This window comes from Lepidothrix coronata, unplaced genomic scaffold (genome assembly GCF_001604755.1).
Source record: "Lepidothrix coronata isolate B3197 unplaced genomic scaffold, Lepidothrix_coronata-1.0 Scaffold25, whole genome shotgun sequence".
In the NCBI taxonomy this organism is placed as follows: Eukaryota; Metazoa; Chordata; class Aves; order Passeriformes; family Pipridae; genus Lepidothrix; species Lepidothrix coronata.
Genome location: NW_016690205.1, coordinates 6,250,841 through 6,262,293, shown reverse-complemented (window position 1 = coordinate 6,262,293; position 11,453 = coordinate 6,250,841). Strand labels below are relative to the sequence as shown.

General features: G+C 43.0%; 1 long non-coding RNA gene across 1 annotated transcript; it reads right to left on the bottom strand.

Moving 5' to 3' along the window:
• Nucleotides 1-6,441: 6,441 nt before the first annotated feature.
• On the bottom strand, nt 6,442-9,974 carry LOC108494518. Its single transcript, XR_001873877.1, has 5 exons — nt 9,891-9,974; nt 8,919-8,942; nt 7,865-8,020; nt 7,339-7,547; nt 6,442-6,648 (listed from the first exon to the last, which is right to left on the bottom strand). It is a non-coding gene; the product is annotated as an uncharacterized LOC108494518 (long non-coding RNA).
• Nucleotides 9,975-11,453: the final 1,479 nt, after the last annotated feature.

Genomic DNA, 11,453 nt, shown 5'->3' with positions numbered 1-11,453 from the left:
CTTTTTGTATCTGTAAGCATTCACCATCCTCTGGGCCTTACAAAAACATGTTCAGCTCCAAACCAAAAACACTGTCTCCAACATGGACAATCCCTAAAACAGAATCATCAGCTAGAAATCCATGTGTTTCCTCACGCTCCCTGACATTCCAAAGGATCCTGACCAAAGGCAAAGCAAATTTTAGAAAGTAATATATGAGATTATAGGAGGAATTTACATCTGTTGTTGTACCTTGCAGGTCAAGTTTCTAAATCTCTGGTCATATCCTGACCTGGTTTCATTCCTTGCAGCAATTCTGCTACCTTTGACATTAAATTTTATCTCAATCTTTATCAACACTCAAAAATTCAAGACCAATTAAAACATCCTCAAGGAAAAAGGGATGTTTAGTTCCACAATTTCTCCTCATTTTTCATTGCCTGTCAACTTTCCCAGACTCAGTTCACTCATTACTCCTCATTTCCATTTCCTTCAGAAGCAAATCCAGAAGTTTTGGAAAATTAAATAATTAATTGTGATTCATAAACATGTTTTCACAGGTTCCACCCCCCTGCCACGGGCAGGGACACCTTCCATAGACCAGGTTGCTCCAAACCCTGTCTGACTTGGCCTTGAAGAGTTCCAAGGATGGGGTGTCCAAAATTTTCCTTGGATTTCTCTCTATTTCCACAAAAATGCATTCAAAACCCATCACCCATCACAGTTTAGTGAGCCAGACTTTAAAATCTTGGTGGTGTTTAAATTACTGACAGCACAGGAAAAAAAACCAAACAACTTATTTCAGTGTAGGGATTTAAATTGTCAAAAGAATTCCTTGTGTCTTCATAAAGGTAACATAAATCACAGCAAGAGCCATTATACATCCAAAACAACTCATTCTCCAGGTTGTCTTTTTCCAGGCTGCCTCCAGAACCTGTCTATGACTACAAGAAGAAAATCACAATATACAATCTGTTATGAAACCAAGTTGCATTTAAAACGACTGTAATTTGATATTTGCTTTTAAAAAAAAAAAGTTAACAAGAAAACCGTGCAAATGTTTTGCTTTTGTTTTGTTCCTGATAAATATGCTGGAAGTGTCTGACAAATTCCAATAATGAGCTAAAATCTCCAGGTGTAATGAAAGGGAAACTTGTTTGAGACTCTGGGGAAGTGGCAGCATCTCAGAGCAGGGAAAACGGAAGAATGGAGGTGGGAGAAGCAGCAAGGCTGTCACTGTCACCTGGAATTAGGGGCTGCAAGTCATTGAGTGTGTTTTCCTCTGAATCCAAGGGTATATAATGAGTTTTTGTTGGAAAAAAAAACTTATCAGGAATGGTTTAAGTCTCAGGACTTGTGAAGTTTATGCCCTGTCAGGAAACGGCATCGCTCCAAGGGAACCAGATCAGAGAGTCACAGAATGGTTTGTGTTGGAAGGGACCTCAAAGCACATCCAGTTCAACCCCTGCCATGAGCAGGGACACCTTCCACTAGCCCAGGTTGCTCCAAGCCTTGTCCAACCTGGCCCTGGACACTTCCAGGGACGGGGCAGCCACAGCTTCTCCAGGCAACCTGTGCCAGGGCCTCCCCACCCTTCCAGCCAAGAATTCCTTCCCAATATCCCATTTAACCCTGCCCTCTGGCAGTGGGAAGCCATTCCCCTTGCCCTGTCACTATCCCTCCTAGTATCTAATGGTAGGTGTCCCTACCCATGGCAGGGAGTTGGAACTGAATGCTCATTAATGTCCTTCCCAACCCAAACCAGTCCATGATTCTCTGATCTCAACCTCTCTACCTTGAGCCCTTTTAATCCCAGACTTTCAATCTTTCATCCTTTTGCTGCACAGTATGTTATGGAGAGAGCTCTTCCATCACCAGACACTTAAAGCCATGGAAGGCAGGAGCTTTGGGCCTGATCCCTCCAGAAAATCCCTCCCCACCCTCCGTGCCCAGGCATACACAGTTTTTAGCCAATCTCTGTTAATGAGACATTTCAAGACAAACTTTTTATGGTCAATAATTTTGCCTGTTCTGGCTCCCTGGGCTGCTGTGGGCTGCCAAATCCCATGGCAGATGTTCCCAGCAGCTGTGGAATCATCAGACTCTTGTCTTGGCACCCCCAAGTCCCGAGGGGTTGTGGCTGGGGTGGAAGGATGCCCAGAGGGCTTCCCACACCTCCAAATTCCACAAGGAGATGTTCCAGGGCTTCATCTGCTCCATGCCTGTGCAGAGGAGCACTGAAGAACCCTGCTCTGAATCCTGCATAAATCCATGCTCATTAGTAGGGATGGAATGCACACCATGGGATGGACCCTGAGCCTTGGGAGAGGGGTTACACCTTCCACTGAATCTTAGAAAACACAGGATTTGTGCTGTGGATATGGAAGCAAGCAAGAGAGATCCAGGAAATTATTGGCAGACATGAATTAAATGCCTGTTTGATACGGTTGGAGAGTCTGAAATCACTTAAATCCTAGCTCTGAGTGCCCAAGCCAGGCTTTCCTTCAACTAGGGGAGCTGCCTTTGGTGCTGTGAGGGGAAAAGGAGCCATAAAACCAAGCTGAGCCAATACTGAAGGAGAAATTAATTGATGAGCCTGAAGAGACAGAAGAAGGGAGCATGGTTGCATAGCTGTGTTGTTGGGAAGGGCATGAGGAAGGTTCCCTCGAGGTGGGTGGGAGACTGATACCCACCATGGACCCCAACACTGAACCCACATCTTTCCATGGGAACTTTCAACTAATAGCACATGAGCAGATATTTTTATATGTTATCATAGAGTATCCTGAGTTGGAAGAGACCCATCAGGATCATTGTATAATATCTTTGAATATAATTTAAAATTAAAAGAAAATTAGTGCCAACTGACAGCAACCCCAAGTTTCAAAGCCCAGAAGGCTTCCATGACACAGCCCCTTTTGGGTCTCCTGCCTTCCTGGGTGCAGAGAAAGAGCAACCCAGTGTAGGTTCAGGATTGATCCACACAGGAGTTGGACTCCATGATCCATGTGAGTCCCTTCCAACTCACAATGTTTTATGAGTAGTCTTGCCTTGCACAGCCAACTCCACAAACCACTCATGGCTGTTGACTCTCCAATCCCACTTCCTAAGTGCATTTTTGTGGCATTTAGATGTCCAAGGTACCTTTTCTTGGCTCTTCCCTTTCCTTCACCAGAAAATCATTGTTTCTCTCAATCTGCACAAAGGAAACAACAAAGTTAAAATGAAACTCTCAGAATCATAAAATATCCAGAGTTGGAAGGGACCCCCAAGGATCATCAAAGGATCCTGGACCTGCACAGAACAACCCCAAGAATCTCACCATGTTCCTGAGAGTGGTGTCCAAACTCAACACAGTCTTTTCCACGGTGAATTAATAAAACATTTGGAAGACAAAATCTCAGTCCTACCCAATTTCAGTATTTGGAGTCTTTGTCTCCCTTTCCAAGTCCAGTCCTTGGAAATTATGTGAAACTTCCAATTCCTACTTCCAGCCTCACTCTAAACCCTCAAAACAACTGCTACTCTCCATTTCCAGTTCTTCACCCAAGGCTCCTAAAACATCATATGGGGAATTTGGGAGCCCCATTTGAAACAAATTGTTTTAATTAAAATAGTAATTTCCAGCCCCGAGAGATGTAAACTATTAAAGAGCTGCCAGCAGGGAGATCCACTAATGGAGAGCAGTGAGCAATTACAGCCAATCTGCCGCAGGTTTGCTGGAAAAAACCAGGCTGGAATACCAGAGCAGCCCTTGCCAAGGGGTTATTTATCACCACAGACAGCGTTAACCAGGCACAGGTTTCTCCTCCCATAAAGGCTCAGCGAGGGCACTTCATTTTCTCCTGTGTCACCGAGTCATTGTGATATAAGAGGAGAGATCAGCAACGGGAAATGGAGGGAACAAATCTCCTCTCCATTAAAAGGCTCTTCAGCCCCTGAAACTGTGTGTGCAGAGAACAAGGGGGGGGGGGGCTGATGAAAATGTTTTCTCTTGTGAAAGTGAACTCTCTGTCTCAGACAACTCAACCCCTTTTCCCCCACACACCCAGTATTTCAGGAATATTCATTTTGGGGGGTACCACAATTCAGGAATATTCAGAAACACCAATCAAGTTCATGGGTTCTCTTTCCTATGAAAGTGGATGGTATCCAACCCAAAGTTAAATTCTTGGGGGTTTCCCTGGAAAGGCAAATGTGAGGCAAAGGAAGAAAGGATAACATTTTTTTGTTATTAAATGTTATGGGTTTTTTCCCAAAATGGAGATGGAAGGAAAACAACAAGAATAACCACCACCAACAAAGAAACACCAAAAACCAACAAAACCCAAGAACCACCAACAATAACAACTTAAACAATTTATCCAAGAGCCACCTATTTTTTTCCAAAATTAACCTTCACTGGTTTTATTTCTTATTCTGGACTATACACAAATTCACTGCAAGGACAAACCTTGGAAAACAAAAATGACTTGTTGCTCCAAAGGTCCACATTTCTAATCAACACTTCTTTCACCTTTCAGGGCTGAATCTATGTCAGAAATATAGCCTGAAGGAATTTTACTTCTATTCCGACCTATGGAATGTTTCCTATTACAAAGAAATGTTGGTTTGGGTTTAGAGTTTCATATATCCTGCTGTATCAGGTATCACAGAGCCAATGCCTAAAGGGAATATGCTTCGCTGTAAATCAACCAGAGACTGGCATCTAAAAATAAATATATTTACATTTTTCTATCTGATCTGGAAATTTATTTCCAGAGGTATAAAATCATAGAATCTCAGACAGGTTTGCCTGGAAGGGACCTCCAAGACCATCCAATCCCACCCCCTGCCATGGACAGGGACACCTCCCACTAGCCCAGATTGCTCCAAGCCCCGCCCAACCTGGCCTTGGACACTTCCAGGGATGGGGCAGCCACAGCTTCTCTGGGCAATCCGTGCCAGGGCCTCACCACCCTCACAGGGAAGAGTTTCTTCCCAATACCCCATCTGAATCTACCCTTTTTTAATTTGAAGCCATATTTCAGCATTTCATGGACATACCATATTCAACACATTAGAAGAAAAGCGTCCTCCTCTGGAGGCCAAGAGGTCAATTTTTCACTTCTATGTGTCATCATCTCTTCGGATACAATACAGGATTACCTATTTTAGTGAAAAAAAGAACCATTAAAAGTCATTTTTGCTATGTGGATTGTTACTGCGGAGAACAACTCAGTTTAAGAGTTAAAAGGGAAACATGGGAGCAAACTTCTGGGGGGCGGGAAGAATAGGAAAAAAAATTAAAACTTTTTCAAAATAAAATCTCCATCTGTTTTCAATAAATAATATCCAGTTTTCCCTTGGGTTTCTGTTCAGGAACCACAGGCATCTGCCTCTGCCACCCACAGCCCCAGCAGAGACACAACTCCTCCAAGGAATTCACGTCAGCGCCGTGACCTGCTGGAGACATACGGGGATGAAAAGTGGGATTCTTTTATATAGTTCCCTTCTTGCTTGATTCAAACCTCATTAAATCAAGAGCAATATTAACCATCCATTTCAGAGGATGTTGTGCAAGGCCCTTTTCTCAGCAATGAGACTGGAATTGTTTATTAATCCCATTATTTATTAATCCCACTGTCACCTGACTCTTCAGGTGATGAACACCAGACAACACCATATTTCACTCGTGGCTACACTGTAATAATTAAATAATATTAAGGAGAATTACCAGGGATGGAACTACCAGCAAATCAAGACTCTTAAATTCCACTGAAGGATGTTTAAGCAGACATTCCACAAGGGCAAACAGATAAATTAAGGTTCCCCTCAGCAATCTCTGTGACAGCGGGAGAATACTAAACAGGGAGCATGAGGGACGTGTTGTAGCAAAATGTTTTGCCTTATTTTTAATTTAAATGTAGTTATAGGGATGAAGAGCCTGGAGGCATCAACCATTCCCAATCAAAGCTTACATGATTAAGTCTTCTAAGTGTAGTGAAATCACCACTGCCCAGGACTGCTAGAGTCATCAGAGGATGAATTTTTTCAGTACAAAGTCTTTTTTTTCTTACCTTTTTTTTTTTTTAAGTATTTTCAAAAAACATGATTTCTCTTTGGCAAAGGAACCCTTTGAAGAGGCCCAAATAGCCTTTGAAGTGAAAATAGGGAAGTCATTTTATATTCAGACACCCACTTTACCTCCCCCTTCCTAAAAACGAAGGCGTCCAACTCAGTGAAAAATTTATCTAATGAAATAGGCCGACTGGGCTCGTGACATCAGAAGCTTTCAAGGCAACAAAATGGCCCTAAAATGGAAGTGGAGATGTCTTTGGGTGTAAATCAAAGACATTGAATCCAAATACTGGTTAATTATTTCAGATTAAGAGCTACAAAGTGTAAGTCAAAATGCTGCAATGTATGAAGTGCATGAATGGGCTGGTAAATATGTTGTTGTTTTGAGCTGTTGGCCCAAAAGATTTATTAAACCTCAGTTTAAGTCTTCCTTTTCTGAGTCACAAAGGCCATTAAGAACTCCTGGAAGTGGTAGATGCCACACAGTCCATTAGCAGCTGGATCTTAACGCTCTTCTCTTCCTCCTTCCATCCTCAGAAATGTATTTCTCTCCTTTAATATTTCCTCAGAGCCTCCTATGTCACAGGTTTTCCCATGCACGTCTTTCCTCTGCCTCAGAAAGAATGAGAGTGGCTGATGTTACTCAGAAACCAGAAGTTTTAAGATAGTTCTCGGTGGAATGATGAAAAATCCCACAGGTTCCAGAAGGCAATTGGTAAATACAGGCTTCTACTTCCATAAAATGCAATTTATTAAATACAAATGTGTACCAATGGGAAGTGTTTTACTGCTGCAAATTCAAGGCTGCTCGAAGCACACTCTGAAGTCAATAACCCAGCAGTAAAAGCAGCAGCACACAAATATATGTCTCCTCCTATTCCACAAGCCACCATTTTCTTCTACACAAGATTCCCATCAAAAAAACAGCTCCAAATTTTTACCTGAGCTTTCTAGCTGAAGAAATTGTGACCTGGTTTGTTATTTTTAAATATTTTTTTTTTAATACTTCCTCTCCACTTTAATCCCTTTTCATGTATATTGGATGTTTAGGAAGAGGGAAATAGTCTTATTGAATAAAAAGGGCAAATAAATCATGTAACAGGAAAGCTCATAAATCTGTATTTATATTGGATGTAAAAGTAAACTCACCAAAGGTAATTTACTGACTGTAATAATGAATGTGACTATTAGGCCCTTAGATTTTATTAGTGTGGTGAAAGAACTTATTTTATGTTCAAATATTTAAATACTCACTGAAAGCAAATGTAAAAATATTGCAAATATTAAACACTCAATTACCTCAAGTTATGTAAAAATTCATTGAAAAATAATTTCCTGCCTGAAGAATCATATATTGCAAAAATCTGAAGTTCTTGATTTCCAGGGAATCCAGTGAATTTGATGGATTTATTTGGAGACTAGATGAGGAAATATTTTCATTTCTCACAGGAACAGGCAGGAAGCAGTTGGCATTTGGAGTGCTGACCACAGGGCAGCTCTGGGGATTCCTAAGGAATCATGGAATCATTAAGGCTGGGAAAGACCTCATCAAGTCCAACCAGCATTGCCAAGACCACCACTAACCCGTGTCCCCGGGTGCCACATCCACATGGCTTTTAAACCCCTCCAGGGATGGGGACTCCACCCCTGACCTGGGCAACTGTGCCAGGGCTTAACCACTCTTCCAGTGGGAAAATTCTTCCTAATATCCAACATGAACCTCCCAAGGAGCAACCTGACCAAAGCCTTCCTAAAATGAATAGAAACTGAGACTTACTGGTGCCTTGGGGTAATGCTGGGGAGAGGCAAGGTGAAGAGTTCTTACCCCACTCAATAATCATGGGTTTGCTCTTTCATGGTGGATGCCAGGATTAGAAGGACATGGAACTGCTGGAGCAAGTCCAGAGGAGGCCACAAGGTTGATAAGAGGACTGGAGCACCTGCCCTATGGACACAGGCTGGGAGAGCTGGGACTGTTAACCTCGAGAAAAGAAGGTTGAGTGGAAACCTCACAGCACCTTCCAGTGTCTGAAGGAGCTATAGGGAAGCAGGATACGGATGTTCATCAGGAACTGCAGTGATGGGACAAGGAGTATGAAAGAGGGAAAAATTAGAAAGAGAAAATTAGAACAGAAAGAGGGGAAAATTAGACTGGATATTGGGAAGGAATTCTTCCCTGTGAGGATGGGAAGGCCCTGGCACAGGTTGCCCAGAGAAGCTGTGGCTGCCCCATCTCTGGAAGTGTTCCAGTCCAGGTTGGACGGGGCTTGGAGCAATCTGGGCTAGTGGGAGGTGTCCCTGTCCATAGCAGGGGGTGGGACTGGATGGACTATAAGGTCCCTTCCAACCCAAACCATTCCATGATGGTAGAAAATGAAGGTGAACCACAGACACCATGAGCTGCTCCAGCGAGGGCATTAAAAATAAAATGAACAAAAACATCCCTAAATGTTCCTACAACCATAAGATGCAAGTTCAGGCAAGATTCTGAAAAATAAAGCAGAAAACCCTACAAATGTCCTCATTTCACATCTCCCATGATCAGATCACACAGCTAACAGGACACAAAAGACCTTTTCTTCCTCTGGTTGCAGACCTCTGGTGATTTTGAGCCATTTGAGTTTAGCTCAACCCAAAAATAACATTAATGACAATAAAACTTTATCTCTTCACTCTCAGCACAGGAGGATGGGAGAGAATTCATGTTGGTTTTATGTTATTTGAGTTGATCACTCTCTGCCTACTTACCTTAAACAGCCAGCTGTGCTGCTGCTTTATTTTTCAGAGCTTCCATAAAGAAAATGCTGCAATTTTGTAAATTATAGTCCTGCAATCGATAGCTCTATTTTCGATGTGCTTAAATCAAATCAAATACTTACCTGAACAGCAAACCAGGCAAAAACCTGAAGGGACAAAATTTAGAGGGAAACATTAGCTATGATTTAACTTGATTGCAAAATGCACTTCCCAAAAGATGATACAAGGGTACAACAGGTTTTTCGCAGCTCTCCCCAAGGAGTTATTATTTAAATCAATCAATTCACCAACTGACAGAGGAGATTTCCATATCCAGAACACCTGAGAGCTCCCATCATTTCCCCAAATTTCGGGATATCATGGAATGGTTTGGGTTGGGAGGGACCTTAAAGATCACCCAGTCCCAGTCTCAATGCCCGCCATGGGCAGGGACACCTCCTACTACCCCAGGTTGCTCCAAACCCTGTCCAATCTGACCTTGAACGCTTCCAATAATATTAAGCTTTGAAATATGACTTTAGAAGCCTAAAAGTAACTCCCACCAAATTTCACAATTAGTGGGGGGTGAGATAGGCTCCTCCTCAGCCTGTTACTCTACTTAAAATGCTGCTTGGTCATAGACATGTAGCTTGGAGTATCTGAAATAAAGCTTAGATTTTATGTTCACCTTCCTATGAAGTGACACGAGAAACTTAACTCAGATTAATGCCTGTTTATACATTTTAATTGTATATTAAAGTGTGTTTTGTGGCTACATCAGAAACATCAGTGGCATATTAACTTACATTAGTTTTAACAAAAAAACTCCCACCAACATTGGCACATTGGCAATTATTCTGCAATTATATGCAAATTACCTTCCCCACTAATTGCTCTGACAGGTGACTAATAGCTCCTCTAAAAGGGGGGGTGGTTTTACCCAGGGGTTTCCTCAATTATTTTGCTTGACCACCTTTCCTTTCAGCACTGAAACATGAAGCAGAAATGCTCAGTTTACGCTCTACTGGGGATTTTTCCCAACCCAAATCGATGTGCTCCTTCCCCAGCTCCTGTGTCTGTGCATCCCCCTGACCCCCCTGCTCAGGGACACTCACCAGGAAACAGTTTCTGCCTCTGGTAGAGCTCCTGAGTCTCTAAAAGCTTTTCCAAATTTGCTCCTGAAGCATCTGTGGTCAAACTTCAGCAGGTTTTTAAGCAAATGGGGGCTGAGGAGGGAACCTCGATGTGCCTCAGTGATCTCAGAGCTCTTTTCTAGCCTTAATGATTTCATGATTCCATGACTAGAATGCCCCACAGCCCTCACAGGGACTGTATGAGCAGAGCAAACTCTTGATAAAACCTCCACACCTACTTCAGGTGCAAATGATCTCAGTCCAAGTGCAGATAAATAATCATCTCTTTTTGTTTGGGTTGTAAATCTCCTTTAATTTGAAGACTCTCTCTACTGTGCCATGAGGAGAAGGAACAGTCTGGTATCTGTGAGGGGTCCTGGACACTGACTGGTGAGTATTGAAGACAACTGGCTGTAGAAATGATGACACCAGTGGAAAATGCTGCTCATTCAGCTGACAAATGTATATGAAATATAATCTTGCCCCACTGACAGGTTTACCAAAGGTGGGCCTAGGATGGGACAAACTCATTTCATTGGATCATAGAGTTGTTAAGGTTGGAAAAGACCTTCAAGATCAGCAAGTCCAACTGTCTTCCACTACCATGTTCATCACTGAACCATGTCCTCAAGTGCCTCATTCACATGTTTTTAGAACACTTCCAGATATGGCCACTCCACCACTGCCCTGGGCAGCCTGTTCCAACTTCATTTCACATCCCACCAGCCATCTCCACAACCTCCTTGGGGAGGATGAGGACACACTGGAGGGTTGGCTCTTTGGGCTACAGCAAAACCATTTCTCCTGTCTGAGGGCAGAGTGTGACCAGACAGGACGAGGTGCCTGTGGTTTCCATTCTGGGGGAGAGAGAGCCTAAGGAAAAGTTGCTGCAAACCAGAAACAAACTACAGGAAAGGCACTGACCACTGTGGATCTAAAGCTCCTCACTGCTGTTGTTCAGAGCAAACCTTTACACAGAATCACTGAGGTTGGAAAAGACCCCCAAGATTGAGTCCAACCTCTGACTGATCCTCACCTTGTCACCCAGCCCAGAGCACTGAGGTCAGGATGTGTTACAATTCTGTGATTCTCTGCTGTCCTTCCCAGAGCCCCCTCCCCTGAGTACTTCCCTACAACCCCCCACAAACAGGAATTTGATGTACACACTGTAATACAACCCCATATGTTCCACACAGTCTCACTGTGAAAATGCTTCCCAGGCTTGTTTGCAAACACTCAAATGCTGCAAAACAAATGCCACCTCCTGCATGCAAATGAGAGCATTGCCTGGGAGATGGTGACCTTTGTTTTCCACACAGACCCCCCAGCTGGTGCCAGGATTATCTATACATCCCAAGGTGTGTTTCATCTGAAATGCAAAGCATTCCTTTACTGCATCTCTGCTTGGCTGGGAATCAAAGGAGTTTGTTTCCCTGTCCCTGAGAGCTCTTTGCTTGACTTTCACATCTTTAGAGGTGATTTGTAACTTCTTCATTCACAGCATGGAGAGAGAAGCAGGAATTCTGTGCTGCGAACAGCAGTCAC